Here is a 15,128-nt window from a genome sequence, read left to right as displayed (position 1 = left end):
CAACAGCTACAGACCAATTACAAATGGACCTTTCCTGGGCAAACTGATAGAAAGAGCAGTATTCACCTAGATGTCACAATTCAGTGAAGATAACTCCATACTTTCAGGTTACCAAACTGGATTTTGCCCAGGAAAAGGCACAGAATCTGCCCTCATTGCTATCTGGGATGACCTTAAAAACACAGCAGACCAGAATAGGTGGCTGTATTTCTTTTCGTGGACCTCTCAGCTGCCTTTGACACAGCCAACCATGACACTCTAACACTAAGACTCTACAAAGTCGGTGTTGAGGGGACTGATCTCAACTGGAGCATATCCTGCCTACAAAACAAAGAAAATGTCATCCATACTCCGCCTTTCTCATCCTAACCGTACTTCACAAAAGCAGGGGTCCCTCTCAAGGCTCTATCATATCACCCATGCTTTTCAACAGCTACATGAAGCCATTACTGGCAATGATCAATGAATTTCAACTCACCTGTTAAAACTATGTAGATGACACACACATGCTTCCTAAGCAGGAAATCCCCAAAGATATTGGAAACTCAAAAATCTTCAGTTCCCTCAGAGCCGTTGATTAGTGGATAACATGGAGCCATCTCAAATTGAATGCTTCCAAAATGGAAATACTCAGATTTGGCAATTGGAACAATTATGATCCACTCTGTGCCGGGCCTGACGATCTGGGACCACCTCCTAAAGTCTCTAAGGAAGTAAGAAACCTCTGAATTACAATGGACTCCAACTGAACAACGAATCTCCAAGTGGACAAACGAGCAAGATCAAGCTGCATCACCATGGAAACACAGCAACACATCTTCCCCCACCAGAGATTTTCTAACGAGGTCCAGGCTACTACCACTCTTTTACTGTCTAAACTTGATTACACCAATGGCCTCTAACACAGATAGTCCAACTATGAAAAGACTAGAACGGATTCAGAACTCTTCTGCCAGACTACTCCTATGTGTAAAGCCACAAGCCCACATCTCCCCTGCCTGGAGGGCCCCCCTTAATTAATTAACACGTGCTGGAAGATCCACCTTTCCGCTACTTTGTATCACCCACAAAGCAATACATGGAACAAGACAGCTCTTCATCAGGAATAAATCCACCAAATATATACAACAAAGCAACCTCTGCCATGAATGCCGATTCATTAAAATGCCAGGGGTAGCAGAAGTGACATTACACACTCTGACACGCCCCTTACGACATCACAGGAAGTGATCACATGACCCTCAACATTGGGTAACTTGTCAGAAAGTTAGATCACTGAACTTGGAAGGCCTACAATAAAAGCAATTTACCATAATAACTGAAAAGACACTAAAGTTGAACATTCTTCAAACAGGGATATCCCAAAGCCATAAAAATTAATTTTCTAAAGCATAGATTGGGGATTTTCCTGTGTGCTCAGCATCTTCCACCATGGCTGAGGACAACAGCACAAGACACCTGCAGGCTGTGTAACACCAAGCAAGGAGATATTTTACACCTAATCTTCTCATGCAAGGGACTGCAAAAAGAACGGCAGCAGCTCCTAAAAGAACCCCTTAAGCAGATCGGCACTCGCACCAGGATGCAAGCAGTGCTGGCCTGCTTAAACCCAGAGAACACACAATTGAACTGTAGACTGTTAAGATTCCTTATGCTAGCCGAACAAAAAATGACCAAAATTGTCGAAAATGTGATATAATAAACATAAAGCTTGGACACTGTATGATGTCTTGTAGACAGGTAGAGGCCTACTCTTTGACTATACCAAGGACGGATCACCTGCACTTCAGTGAACAAGTCCAGTAAATCTGAACAATACACATAAGACGATACTGGTCGATGGGCAACCACGGTTGGTGGTAAAAATCTGTGACTGCACTTCACTCTCCTTGCGAATTAATGCCACTATTATTAACTTTGATTTTCTATACAGCATATTTTCACCTTGGGTTTTAACTGTTTTATTTGAAGATATTTTTCTGCAAAATAGTGTTCAAAAAGGTGGCAATGGCTGACGAAATCGTATTGAATATTTGTCTAAATCTTATTTCTTTTAAATGTTAATATTGCAATGGTTTTTGTTAACTATGCAAAAAAAAGAAACTTGAGAACTTGAGTAAAGTTGATCACCCATATTTAAAGGATGAAGCTGCACTGTATGTCCTAGGCACAACAATGACAACAATCAGCAAAGAGGCATACAATCATAGGCACAATCATCTAATGCTCAAGTACCATCACCATATTTTCGGATATAGTCTCAAATGTCCAGACCTAAAATCTAATGTCAAATTCCATCATTATATCCCCAGGCAAAACAGTAATAAGCTCAGCTGGAAACTCATTTTTCCGAGACATGGCCTCTAGTCGACCAAGTATAGCCTGACATCCCCTGGTGCAATCTTATACAAGCATATGTGTAGTCTCTTGTCAGTCTCAAAATCTGAGAGAGAAAAAGGAAGAAAGAGAAAAAGAAAAAAAGAAAGCAGATGGAAAAGAATAATAATAAGAAGAGACATTTGACCAGTTAAGAATGTTTTTAGAATTAGTTTATGTTTTTAATGATTTTTGGACAAGTGTAGGTAGCATATTTCTAGAAGTATATATTTTTTTCCAGCCTGAACTGATTGGGTGCTTGGACTAGGGATAAGATTGGCTGTAAGGTCCTGGTCTCCTATTGGCTCTAACTTTTAGGGCTAGTGTTATGATTGGATAGTGTTAGGGCTAGGGTTCCCATTGGCTGAAGGGGTCACCTGATTACTAGGGCTATAAAAAAGGCCAGGCTTAGGGCATCTCAGCCTGGGCGTCGAGGCGAAGGGCAGAGAGGACAAGGGCAGTTTTATGTTTGAGCCTGTTAAGGGCAAAGAGGACAAGGGCAGTTTCCTGTTTGAGCCTGTTAAGGGCAGAGAAGACAAGGGCAGTTTCTAGTTTGAGCCTGTTCGAGACTGGTCGGGACTAGAGACAGAAATGCTGTCCTTTTTCTCATTTAGCAATGCCCAGCCCACACCATCCACATCCACAAACAGAGCAACACACTCACACCAAATGTACGCCACGCACAACACTATACTCAGATTAATATACCAGCCTGCACTACAAACCCAACCAAACCACATCTACACACCCCACTATCCCAACTACCACACATATCCACCATCACCTACAAACAATACACAACTCTATCCTATACCACTAACCAATACACGCATCACTAACACAACACCATACATAACTACATCCCATTCAGACACTCTCCCTGCTGTAATTACACCTAACAGAGCTTCCATCAGTTGTCCAACAAAAACCCTTCTCTCCCTTCTACCATAATAACACTAACGCACAACACACACACTGCACACCACCACACTTTGTAACTCTTGCAACACATATACTTTCAATGTAATTATGGATCTTTTAATGAGATGAAAAAAAGACAAAACTTTTACTCTCTCCAATAAAATATTCTGTCTCACCCTATACCTCTCAATATATCCTCTACCTCTACTCTCTGACTCATCCCAAACCCCATTCTACTACTATGATCTCCAAAATACCCCTTTCTATAGTCTTCCCTCCTTGCCAACTCCAAACCTCATTTTACTACGATCTCCTGAACAACCCTTTCTAAATTCTTCCCTCATGTATCCCTCCTTTGACTCATCGAAAACCTCATCGTCCTACTATGATCCCCCTAATCCCTTTCTACAGAAAGAGAAAAAGAAAAAAAGAAAGCAGATGGAAAAGAATAATAATAAGAAGAGACATTTGACCAGTTAAGAATGTTTTTAGAATTAGTTTATGTTTTCAATGATTTTTGGACAAGTGTAGGTAGCATATTTCTAGAAGTATATATTTTTTTCCAGCCTGAACTGATTGGGTGCTTGGACTAGGGATAAGATTGGCTGTAAGGTCCTGGTCTCCTATTGGCCCAAATATTAGGGCTAGTGTTATGATTGGATAGTGTTAGGGCTAGGGTTCCCATTGGCTGAAGGGGTCACCTGATTCTTCTACCATAATAACACTAACGCACAACACACACACTGCACACCACCACACTTTGTAACTCTTGCAACACATATACTTTCAATGTAATTATGGATCTAAATAAGATGAAAAAAATACAAAACGTTTACTCTCTCCAATAAAATATTCTGTCTCACCCTATACCTCTCAATATATCCTCTACCTCTACTCTCTGACTCATCCCAAACCCCATTCTACTACTATGATCTCCAAAAGACCCCTTTCTATAGTCTTCCCTCCTCTATCCCACCTTGCCAACTCCAAACCTCATTTTACTACGATCTCCTGAACAACCCTTTCTAAATTCTTCCCTCATGTATCCCTCCTTTGACTCATCGAAAACCTCATCGTCCTACTATGATCCCCTAATCCCTTTCTACAGGCTATTCCCTCCCCATCTCTCCTTTTTACTCATCCCAAACCTCATCATTTAAACCGACAAATCTGCAGAAAACGGTGGTGTCAGCGCTGGTGTTATCAAAAATAGATTACTGTAACGGGATCGGTAGTAGCTAAGCTCAAGGTACTTCAGAATTCTGCTGCGAGATTGCTTTTTGGACTAGCCAAATACTCGTCAGCTAAACATGCTCTCAACAATCTGCATTGGGTACTAATGGAAAAGCGCATCAGGTTTAAAGCCGTATGTATTGCCTTTAAGGCACTACAAAATTCAGGACCCAGTTACCCGATAAAGCGTTTCAAATGACAAATCCCAGCACGCACACTTCGGTCAGCGACACTGAAGTTGGAGTCAGAGCTTACTTTCCGTCTTCAAAGATGGGGTGGTAAAAGCTTCATCAGTATCACTACAAAATGGTGGAATAAGCTACCATTTTATTTAAAGAATGCTTCTGATCTATTGTCCTTTAGGTTAGGACTTAAAATATGGCTCTTTACTCTATAAATCTGTCCAAGGATAGGAAATCAAGCATTTTCAGTGTGCTCTTTGTGCCCATTATGCAAGTGCCTAGACACCCTTGGGTAGTATTGTGCTATATAAATAATAATAATAATAATAATCTTACTACTACGATCTCCCAAATAACACTTTCTAGACTCATCCCTCTTCTATCCCTCCATTATTCTATTTAATCTAACCAACAGACTCATGTGTCCACTGCTCAAATTACACATATTTCCCTATACTAATCCACCACGATTCCTTTTGGGTTACGGCGTGTGGTGCTACTCGCCAAAAAGCTCTTTAACGCCTTGTCAGGGATAGTAAGTGCTATATAAAGACTATTACAATTTATAGTTTAAAATTTCTGGTGGCTCCTTGCACATACATAGGCAGAACACCTTGAGACAGGAGAGGAAGAGATGTTAAAAAAAAAAAAAGGAAAAAATGTAAAACTTTTTACGTTTGCACCCAGGATCCTATCCATCAGGACAGCCGCAACACCACTCCAATTCAGGAAGGAATTGAAGATGCACCTCTTTAAAGAACACAGCATCCCAATGCAGTAAAGGTACACTCCAGTTTGCAGAACCCAATGACCTCTCCTTTAGCTAGGTTTGCGCTATATAAATATCATGCACATACCTCCTTAAGAGCAACGGCTCATATTGCACATGCTCAGACTACAGAAAATAAAGCTATTACTCTAATTACACAAATCTTTCTGATCCACAGTCTTATGGCACAGGTAGCATAACCATGTCCGGATATGCAAAGATGGTATAGTCTCTGGCACCAGACAAAACTTTCAGGCTACACAGTGTTGGACAGGCCTCGTGGAAGGCCCGCTCCCTCCCCGCATGACGAGGCCCGGACCCCCGCTCTCCCTGTACCCAAGACAAGAACCATCCCGGCAACCCACCGGGGCAACCCCCGACCCATCCACAACGGAACTCCAGCTCCCGAACATCCCAGTATCGGCTGGCCCGGGCCCCCGTCAGCACCACTGCCCCGGCCCAGCCGCCATCTTTGGACACTACATAACAAGGCCGCGTGGCCTCGGCTCGACCCCAAACCTGGGCCTGGCCAGGCCAGGCCCCGCCATCGAGGCACCACCATCCACCCAGGAGGTGAAGAGACCACTTGGCAGGTCAATGGGAGAAGGAGTGTCAATGGCTCCCCTCCGCCAGGTGTCGATCGCCCCCGGCCTCCCCGGGCGCTGGCTCCACCCCCCTGCTGGGTGTCTGGACTCCCTCATCCCGGACCTCCCGACCTCCAAGTGAGAGGGTCCGGACATCAAAGGAGACCAGACCTATAACTGGGGCAGCTCCAGAGCAGGAAGGCAGTTGTATCTTGGAGTCGAGAGACACCGTGAGGAACTCATCCTTGAAGGCCTGCTGGCGCTGCCGCGGCCCTCTCTTGTGAACCATCTCCGAAGCCTGCTGGCGCTGCCGCGGCCCTCTTCAACGTGAACCGTCGTCTTGGCCTGCTGGCGCTGCCGCGGCCTTTCTCGTCGTGCACCATCTTCGTAGCCTGCTGGCGCCGCCGCAGCCCTCCTCGTTGTGAACTATCGTCCTAGCCTGCTGGCGCTGCCGCGGCCCTCCTCGTTGTGAACCATCGTCCTAGCCTGCTGGCGCTGCCGCGGCTCTCATCGCTGTGAACCATCGTCCTAGCCTGCTGGCGCTGCCGCGGCTCATCTTTGCGGACCCCCAAGCTCGAGGATTGTGAGCTTCTCTCCTACCGCACCTGTACCGGACCGGTACTAAGACTGTCCCGCTACCCCCTTTTCCCTACAGAGACTAGAATTGGCAGGATCCTCGTATCCTGGTTCCACTGTATCGTTATCACCTTGCCTCAAGATTCGTATATAAAGTGTGTTGAACTCATCCTTGTGTGGTGTCCATCTGTGGGGGGGGAAGTTACTTGTCTGTACGATCGCCGGAGACGGCCCTCACCGGAGGCCTCTCCCCATGTACTCGGCCGACCCTCCGGGTCCCCGTCTAACACACAGGATCACACAGGCTGATGCAGAATATAGCCGATTTGGCTTTCAGGATACACACAAATACGACTAGCAGAGCTGTCCCCCAATTTGCATAGGATCAGACTGCAGATGGCACAATCTAAGGAATATCCTGCATGTTCACAGAACTCAAAGTCTCTGGCCTCGGACTGCAGCACTATCTTTCACTTTGCTTACTCAGGCCATAGACTACTCTGATATCCCCTTCGGCAACACTTATTTCACAAGCATAAGACCACAGAAAAGTGTCAAAAGACAGGGATCTGTCCACGGCCTTTGACATGGGGGGGGGGGGGGGGGAGGGCTGCGGCATCTGGTTACTACATTTGTCCACTGTATAAAGTGTCTCGCAAGACACTGTCAGGTGATTTTATTCTTTCCTACCCCTGACGAGGCGTTGAATCACTTTTTTGGTGAGTAGCACGTTACTCCGGAGCCCAGAGGATTCGTGGTGAACTAGTAAAGGGAGATATCAAATTAATTTGAGCGGTGGACATGCGAGTTTGTGTTTTAATTGAAAAAGCACCCAAAATCATGGTACATGGGTGTGGATGTCCTCTGGGCCCCCCCGTTCCAGCCTCTTTTAACATCTTTTCATTCTCTTTGATGAACTCACGCTTGAGTTTAATCACATGCTGATGATATTTCAGTCTATATTACATTTTTGACAGACCAATGCCCCCAGTGGAGTTTTGAAGCAGAGGTCATAGTTCGAAAATGAAATTAATCATTTGGAATATCAGAAGTCAAGCCTAGAATATCTGCTCAAACCTGCAGGCCCATAGCTAAAACAATTGGTTCTGTAGGGAGATGCAATTTTTCATTTTATCGAACCTTAATTATCTCCTGGTAGACCAAGGATTACCAATTAAATGGTGTGACATCTGAATAATAAATGAAAACACATCTGACGCAAAAGTGATATTTTGCATGGTATATCATCAATCTTATATTGTGGAGCAACACAAATAATGACATAACAAAAAAAAAACACAGGACTGTCATGTAACATACAATAACACAAGTAAGTTTTCGACTAGGTGTACCAAACATGAAAAGAATAATCAAATACACAGGGCACTTAACAATTGAGCATAAAATAAACAAATAACTCAGTTGGATGTCCGTTAGAAACACATTTGTATGTTCAGGCATATATCCTCATTACTTGGATGTTAAGTATGTGAGACATTGACATGGAACACCAATCGATCTAGGAATTCATCATTTTTGGGGTATTAGTTGTAAAGCCTGAAATATCTGCTCAAACTTGCTGGCCTAAAGCTAAAAGTGGATAAGGCTGGGAACTGGGGCCATATTTCTGCTGCCTGAAGTCTCTTTATTGACTCCCAGTGGGGGGGGATTGCATCTGGTTCCAGACAGTTACCTTAAGATATAAATGTTTAAACAACCCAACACTAGTGCTGGTTAATGTCTTTATCAGTTGTGGTGAACTACCATCCACCCCACATAATAATTCATTTTCTTACAGTAAATTCAAACTCACCAGAGAAAGCTTCACTCCCTTTCCATTTGTGTTTGGCGAAGTGAATTTAAGGCAAGCAGGGAAGTTAGTGCTATGTAAGTGATGCAAGTCTCAAGTTAAACAAATCCTGCATGCTTGGGAACCAGCCAGTCATGTTATTCTTATATTACCCAGTCCTCATATTACAAATAACAGAGTAACCTCTTGGGTGACATGGATCTAAGAGGTTTAGCCTTCGGACAGCAGAAGTATCCCTCAGATTACTCAGGGAGTCTACAGGCTTGTGTCTCAGACAGCAGTGCTAGCCCCGGTGACACAAACAACACAGCTACACAGACATCCCTCTCACTCTGCACAGTGACCCACTTTTTCAGACGTCAAACAGCAGATCTCTCTCTCTTGACAGCTGATGTGGACTCATGCTGCAGACTGCAGACCGTTCTCGCGAGATTACCCGTGATCAGCACAGACATCAGTCAGGTTAGGTTACACACTCCCCCTGCTTAGGTCTCAAACACCCTTTAGGTAGCATAGGCGTCCATCAGTATATGTTGGCATAACAAGGTGGAATGTATGATGTTACAACGCATACATTTACAATGCATGCCTTTACATAGCAACGTCCTTTACAACGCATTCTTATACAAAGCATACCATTACATTGCATTTTCAGAAACTAACTTTACAACGCATTCCATTACATCGCATTATACCTTTACAACGCCAACCATTACATTGCATTTTAGGTAAGTATTGGATAGTACAGGGGTAATAATTACTATTCTAACTCCAGTGAGTGCAACAGTAGGGTAAGTGTTGGATAGTGTAGGGGTAAACATTACTATTCTAACTTCAGTGAGTGCAACAATAGGGTAAGTGTCAGATAGTGTAAGGGTACTATGCGTTGTAATGACTTGCGATGTAATTCCTGCGTTGTAGTGACATGCGATGTAAAGCCTGCGTTGTAATGACATGCGATGTAAAGGATGTTGCGATGTAATGACTGCTATGTAAAAGTAGTGCGATGTAATGACTGCGTAGTAAAGGTTGTTTCCCAACAAGGTGATGTCTCAGAGAGCAAAGCTCCCGCTTGAGAGCAGGCTAGGCCTCACAAAGCGGCGCAACAAACAACACACATTTTACAGGCCCAGGTCCACACAGCAAAGCTATTATTCAGTGTGCACAGTTATCTTACAAGCTTGTGCCTCAGACAACAGCTGGTTATACACACATCACAGTCCAAAACTGCTGGGAGCAGAATTATCACGCTTGAGAACACGTTTTTACTGTGAAAAGCAGGTCTATCCCTCAGGTAACATAGAGGCTTAGGTCTCAGACAGCTAAGCTATCAATCACCACATATATCTGCAAGCCCTGACAACTGACACCAGAGGTGATATAAACTGGTTCTCCTACAGCGGTCAAGGTGCAAAAGTATCTCACGCACGTAGAAAAAAAAATGTTGGATACTCACGTGACCAATTCCTGCTACCACATCAAGAGCTTCATGTTAAAAGGAGGAGAAAGGCCTACGGAAAGAGAAAGGAGACAGCACATGAGAGGATAGCAGGTCCGGGATCACGGGCTAGATAGAGTTAATGAGAAAGATCTGAACAAGAGAAAGAGAAATTAGATCAGTAAGGTGAAAGAGGCTTGAGTCCCTAACTCCAACCCTTAGTGGCCAGATCCTGTCCGAAATCAGCCCAGGCAGTCTTACAGCCCTATCAGATTCAGGCATTTAATGATCAGGGCCCAAACAAGCCCATGTTCTTTTCAAACATCAGCACTGAGAGTCCTAGGGGCCTGTAGCACCAGGGCCGGCCTTGGACATGGATGAGATGGGCCCAGGGTACCAACACTCTGAAGTGGGGAGGGGGGGAGCAGCACAGAGAGAGTTAGCTGCCTGACTTGGTGTCATTCAAGCAACATCTCGTCCATCCCACTTGGTCTCAAACGGTCCTGTTAAAGTAATCAGCCTTTAATGGATCTCAGCGTAATTGTTAGCGCCCCCTCAACCCCCTGCCCTCCTCCATCTTCCTCACACCTCCTCCCATCACACCGCAACGACGCAGCCCCACAAGAAACACCGAATTATCTTTCCTCCCAGGGCGCTGCCCCGGTCAGTCCGAAGAAGACTGGGCCCTGCGTAGCAATGATTCCTAAGAGCCTGCAGCACTCATTGGCCCATTTGCAGGTACCTGGTAGAGAGAACCCAGGCAGTATGCTGGTGCCGGTGACGTATACCGCGCGCAGTCTCTCCCCCGCCAGGCTCGGGTCTCGAACTCCAGCGGTCAAAGGCTCCTGACAGGCTCGCGCCCGCCCTTACGCGCGTGGGATCCTCGTCACTGGCCTTGTCCAATCGGCGGTCCCGTCGACGGCCCTGCAGCGAGCGCCTCTCCGAGGCAACACCTGCCCGAATCAGAACTTCCTATTTAAGCCCAAAAGAGCCTTCGGAGCCCAGAGCACCGGCCCGGGGCCGCCCTTCCCTGCCTCGCAGTGACGAGAAGCGCATGAACCAGTCCCCGCGGCGCTGCGGACACACTGCACCGCCACTTCCTCCCTCTCCCTTCACCGTGTCGCCCCCGTCACACCCCCGCTTCCTTCCTTCTCGAAAGCACAGGCCTCTGGCTACCTCCGGACACACATGACCTGGCCGAATGCCGGCTACAAGAATCGGAAAAAAAATCCGACCAAAACACAACGAAAACCCAGCACCGCACCGAGCGCGCACATTCAGTCTGTGGCCTCTTCATGGAGGAAGACAGTATATGAAGGGTAGAAGGGTTAAGGTTGTTGGTGTAATTTAAATATAGTACCCTCTCTCCCTAATGGCCACATTTCTTTCGGTCAGCGTGCATGTGTGTGACATTTCTCTGTTAACGGTGCGTGACGTTTTGTATGCCTCACGTGCGATACTCTGTCGCATTTTATTGTAAGAAGAAAATGACGGGACAACTTTGATATTTCCAGTCAAATTTTTATAATTGCAATTACTTCAAAACAATGATTGCGCTTGGACAACTGGACAAGTCAAGACGGCATCTCTGACGTTGTCCCATGTCAGGTGTAAACCTGCTTTCTTATTTGTGACCTAGTTACCTATTTGCTTTGAGCAAAATAAAAATATACTCTTTCAGTAACATCGTGTTCTGATGATATGTTTTTTGTTTTCAACATATGTAATCTAGATAACTAAGCTTTTCACTTGTCAAGTACGGGTAGCAGATCCACCAGTACTATTTTAAATTTCTCCCTGCATTCTGATGTCATCGTTGTATTTTTTTCACTACAAATCCAGAACCACAAGTACCAGAATGCAAAGTGAAAAATTACAAAATGATTTACTTACACATCAAAAGGGAGACCTCAAGTTCTCCATTTAGAGATGTGCTGTTTTTGTGTATGTTCTGCGCCGGTGCAAGGGTTTTGTTACAGGAAACTTGTACAGGCCACAATTAATAATAATAAACTTTATTCGGATTTTAAAGATCCATAAAAGCAGTACAGATAAAAAATCTTCAGTGAAATATAATTACAGATTACTTAAAAACAGCAAAAAGGAGTTTCGGTAATTTATACAGTACTATTATAATTAAAGGTTTTTCCTGTGTCCATATATACATTTCAGAAAGTTAAGAACATGGTAACATGTGGCTTCGGTATCCAAAAGCTGCAAGCTCAACATGGCTACTCGGCATTGTCTAAGACCCCAAGATTTTAAAAGAGTTAGTAACCAAAGTTTGCGGTGTTCCTGATAAAATTTGCAGAACAGAACAGTATGAAGGGTGGTTTGACCTGATATCCCATCGCATGGACATGGAAGTGGATTTGGGTCCCAAACGTTTGGCGTTGGGAAAGCTACCAGTTTGTGAAATATGTTCAGTCTGAATCTTATCAGGAGAAATCGTTCGAAGGTACCAATGTCAAGGTTTAAATAGGGCTGCATTAAAAGGGTAGATTGAACCATTATTGCGTGCTGCACCGACTGTTTCCCAGCTTCTATTTGTAGTCTTAGATTACCCAGATGGTCCAAGGCTCGTTTTTTAAAATTATTTTTTGAGAGTTCTCCAATTTTTTCGGGGTTTGAATAATATTTTTCTATTCCAAGGTCAAAGAGAAAGGTCCGGATATAGGCCAGCCATTTAATTTTTAAAACGTAGTCCAGAGACATTGCATCCGCCAGTATTGTTTTTGTAATGTCGTTTTTATCTGACGCCCAGATACGTCGCCAAAGGAGGAGTGGTTGAATTTTGGCAAGATCTTCGATATATGGTGCCCCCAATTCTAAGTGGCAGGCGTAAGTCGAGGAACTTTTGGGGGCGGATAAGAGGAATCTGAAAAACTTGTTTTCTGCAATTTGCAGAGAGGTGACATCCGTATGGCCCCATAGTCCTGCTCCGTATAAAGCTGTGGATTGACATTTAGCTTTGTATATGGTTATCAATTCCCTGGGCGGACGTTTTCCTAGTTTTTGTGTAAATGACACCAATGCGGCTAATGCTCTTTTAAAACAATGTTTTCTGGCTTCTACTGCTGGTTTCCAGGAGAGTTTATTATCTATCATGACTCCCAGATAGCAGTATTCGTTTGTAGAGTCTATTTTTTGGCTGCCAAGGTAGATGGAGTTTTGCTGTTTCCTCCCAACCCCAGCCTTCATTACGAAAGTCTTTTTTACGTTTATATGAAGGTCAAGGGTTCTCATGAACTGCGAATATCTATTAAGGGACCTTTGGAGTTCACGGGGGGTTTGTGCAAGGAGGACGGCGTCGTCCGCGTAGAGTAGAGCGGGGATCGGGCGATGTTTGGCCAGTGGAAGATCACGGGCACCCTTCAGGAGCTCGACCTCCAAGTTGTTAGTATAGAGGGAGAAAAGGAAGGGTGCCAGGACACATCCTTGTCTGACCCCACGCTCTACTCTAAAAGACACCGTTAGTTCCCCCTTTGTCCCGTAGCGGACTCTTGCGGATGGATTGGAATAGAGTTCCCTTAAAAAGTTCAGGAGTGATGGATCTACCCCCATCTGTGCTAAAAGGGACCACAATTTTGTATGGGAGACGCAGTCGAAAGCCGCGGACAAATCTACGTAGGTCATGTAAAGTTTTGCTTTCTTTGCATGCACATATTTTCCAAAGATTATCGATAAATTTAGGGCTTGTTCCACAGTACCTAGTCCTTTTCTAAATCCAAATTGAAGGTCGGATAGGATGCCTCTCTCTTCCGCCCAGTCCTGAAGTCTTTCTAAAATCACTCTTCCTGCTATTTTTCCCAGTGAGTCCAGCAAAGAAATTGGGCGATAGCAGGCAGGGTCCATACGGTTACCTTTTTTAAATATCGGCACCATGATGGACCTTGTCCATGACTCCAGAATTCCTAATTTTGCCGTAGCGGTGCAGACCCTTGTTAAAATCGGTGCCCAAAGTTCTGTTTGGTGTTTAAAAAAGTCTGCCGGGACTCCGTCCGGCCCTGGAGCTTTTCCTTTTTTGGTTGAGTTCAATGCCACAAGAATCTCAGAGATTTCAAAATTTATGTCTATAGGGTATGGTAGGAATGTTTTTTCCTCCTCTTCCGTCTCTTGATCAGAGGTTGGTTTTTGGAAGATGCTGGTAAAGTGTGATACCCAAGTTGCAGCGTCTATAGCAGCTTCGATTTTTGGGCAAGTGTCGCCTGCCAAGAAAGGAGTTCTTATAATTCTCCAGAAGGCTTGAGAGTTTTTTTCTTGGGCACTGGTGTGGAGTTCATGCCACAGCGCTTGCTTCAGTTCCTCTTTCCTCTTTTTCCTAATTTTGTGATATTCGCTTCTGAGGGTGGCTATTGTGCGGGGATCCCTTTCGTTTTTGTTTAAGGCTAGCTTCAATTTTGTATGAGCCTTAGTGCACTCTTGGTTGAACCAGCCTTTGGGCCGGGATGGACCGGATTTTTGTGTTTTTGTGAGTAAAACCTTTAGTTTGTCCATAATTTGGGCAAAGTTATTTAGAAGCTCCACGTCCTTAGTTGCTATGTCCAAACAAATTTTGATTTGGGGATAGACTGATCTTATTAACTCTTTGGTGAGTTCCTCTGGGTTTATCCTTCCCCATTTTATTGAGTACCCGTTTACTTTATCCATATTGATATTTTCCTGGGTCAATGCGTTGGCTATTATTGCTGGAGAACATTGTTGATAGTTTAGTGAGACTTCCAAGGTTAATATTGCATGGTCACTTTGAGGATTCGGTTTGACTTCAAAGTTTTTTATTCTTAGTTGTAAGGATGTTGATATAATTATGAAGTCTACCGTGGTTTTGTAGCCTCTTCCTATATAAGTAGGTGCAAGTGAGTTATCCCCATAGTCCAGAGTGTTTACTATCTGGAGATCCAGGTCGGATAGGAGATCATTCATTTGTCTACCCATTTTGTTATGCAAGAAATGGGTGAGTGAGAGGCCATCTTCTGTCACCATGCCAGGACATTTTCTTTTTGGTTGGGTACAGGCGTGAAGATTGAAGTCGCCTGCCCATATTATTGCGGCCGGGCCTCTTTCTCCTTGTTTCATTCTGAGAGTAGTTAATTTTTCGTGGAGGTGGGCCAGGACTCCCTCAAAGTCCAGTTCATCCAGGTTGTTATAAAAATTGATGATAACCATTGACTCTTTTTTCTGGAGGAAAAGACCAAGGATCTGCAAATTAGATGCCAGTTCTATAACCTTTATTTTAGCG

At 44.4% G+C, this 15,128-nt stretch overlaps 1 protein-coding gene across 5 annotated transcripts in view; it reads right to left on the bottom strand.

Annotated features, from left to right (window-relative positions):
• The window catches only part of FGR (FGR proto-oncogene, Src family tyrosine kinase), a 310,928-nt gene that overhangs the window by 121,652 nt on the left and 174,148 nt on the right, over nt 1-15,128 (bottom strand). For 2 of the 5 annotated variants that reach the window (XM_086956871.1, XM_086956875.1), the window contains exon 2: nt 9,908-9,962. The exons of 1 other annotated variant lie outside the window; for it this stretch is intronic. The gene's annotated coding sequence lies outside the window, so the exon portion shown is untranslated. Of the gene's footprint in view, nt 1-9,907; nt 9,963-10,631; nt 11,176-15,128 lie in introns of those variants that run through there. 2 more of the 5 variants (XM_086956876.1, XM_086956873.1) reach the window with 2 other exon arrangements.

This window comes from Lissotriton vulgaris, chromosome 2_1 (genome assembly GCF_964263255.1).
Source record: "Lissotriton vulgaris chromosome 2_1, aLisVul1.2, whole genome shotgun sequence".
Lineage (NCBI taxonomy): Eukaryota > Metazoa > Chordata > Amphibia > Caudata > Salamandridae > Lissotriton > Lissotriton vulgaris.
The sequence above is the reverse complement of the archived record's forward strand: the minus strand, read 5'-3'. Positions and strand labels throughout refer to the sequence as shown.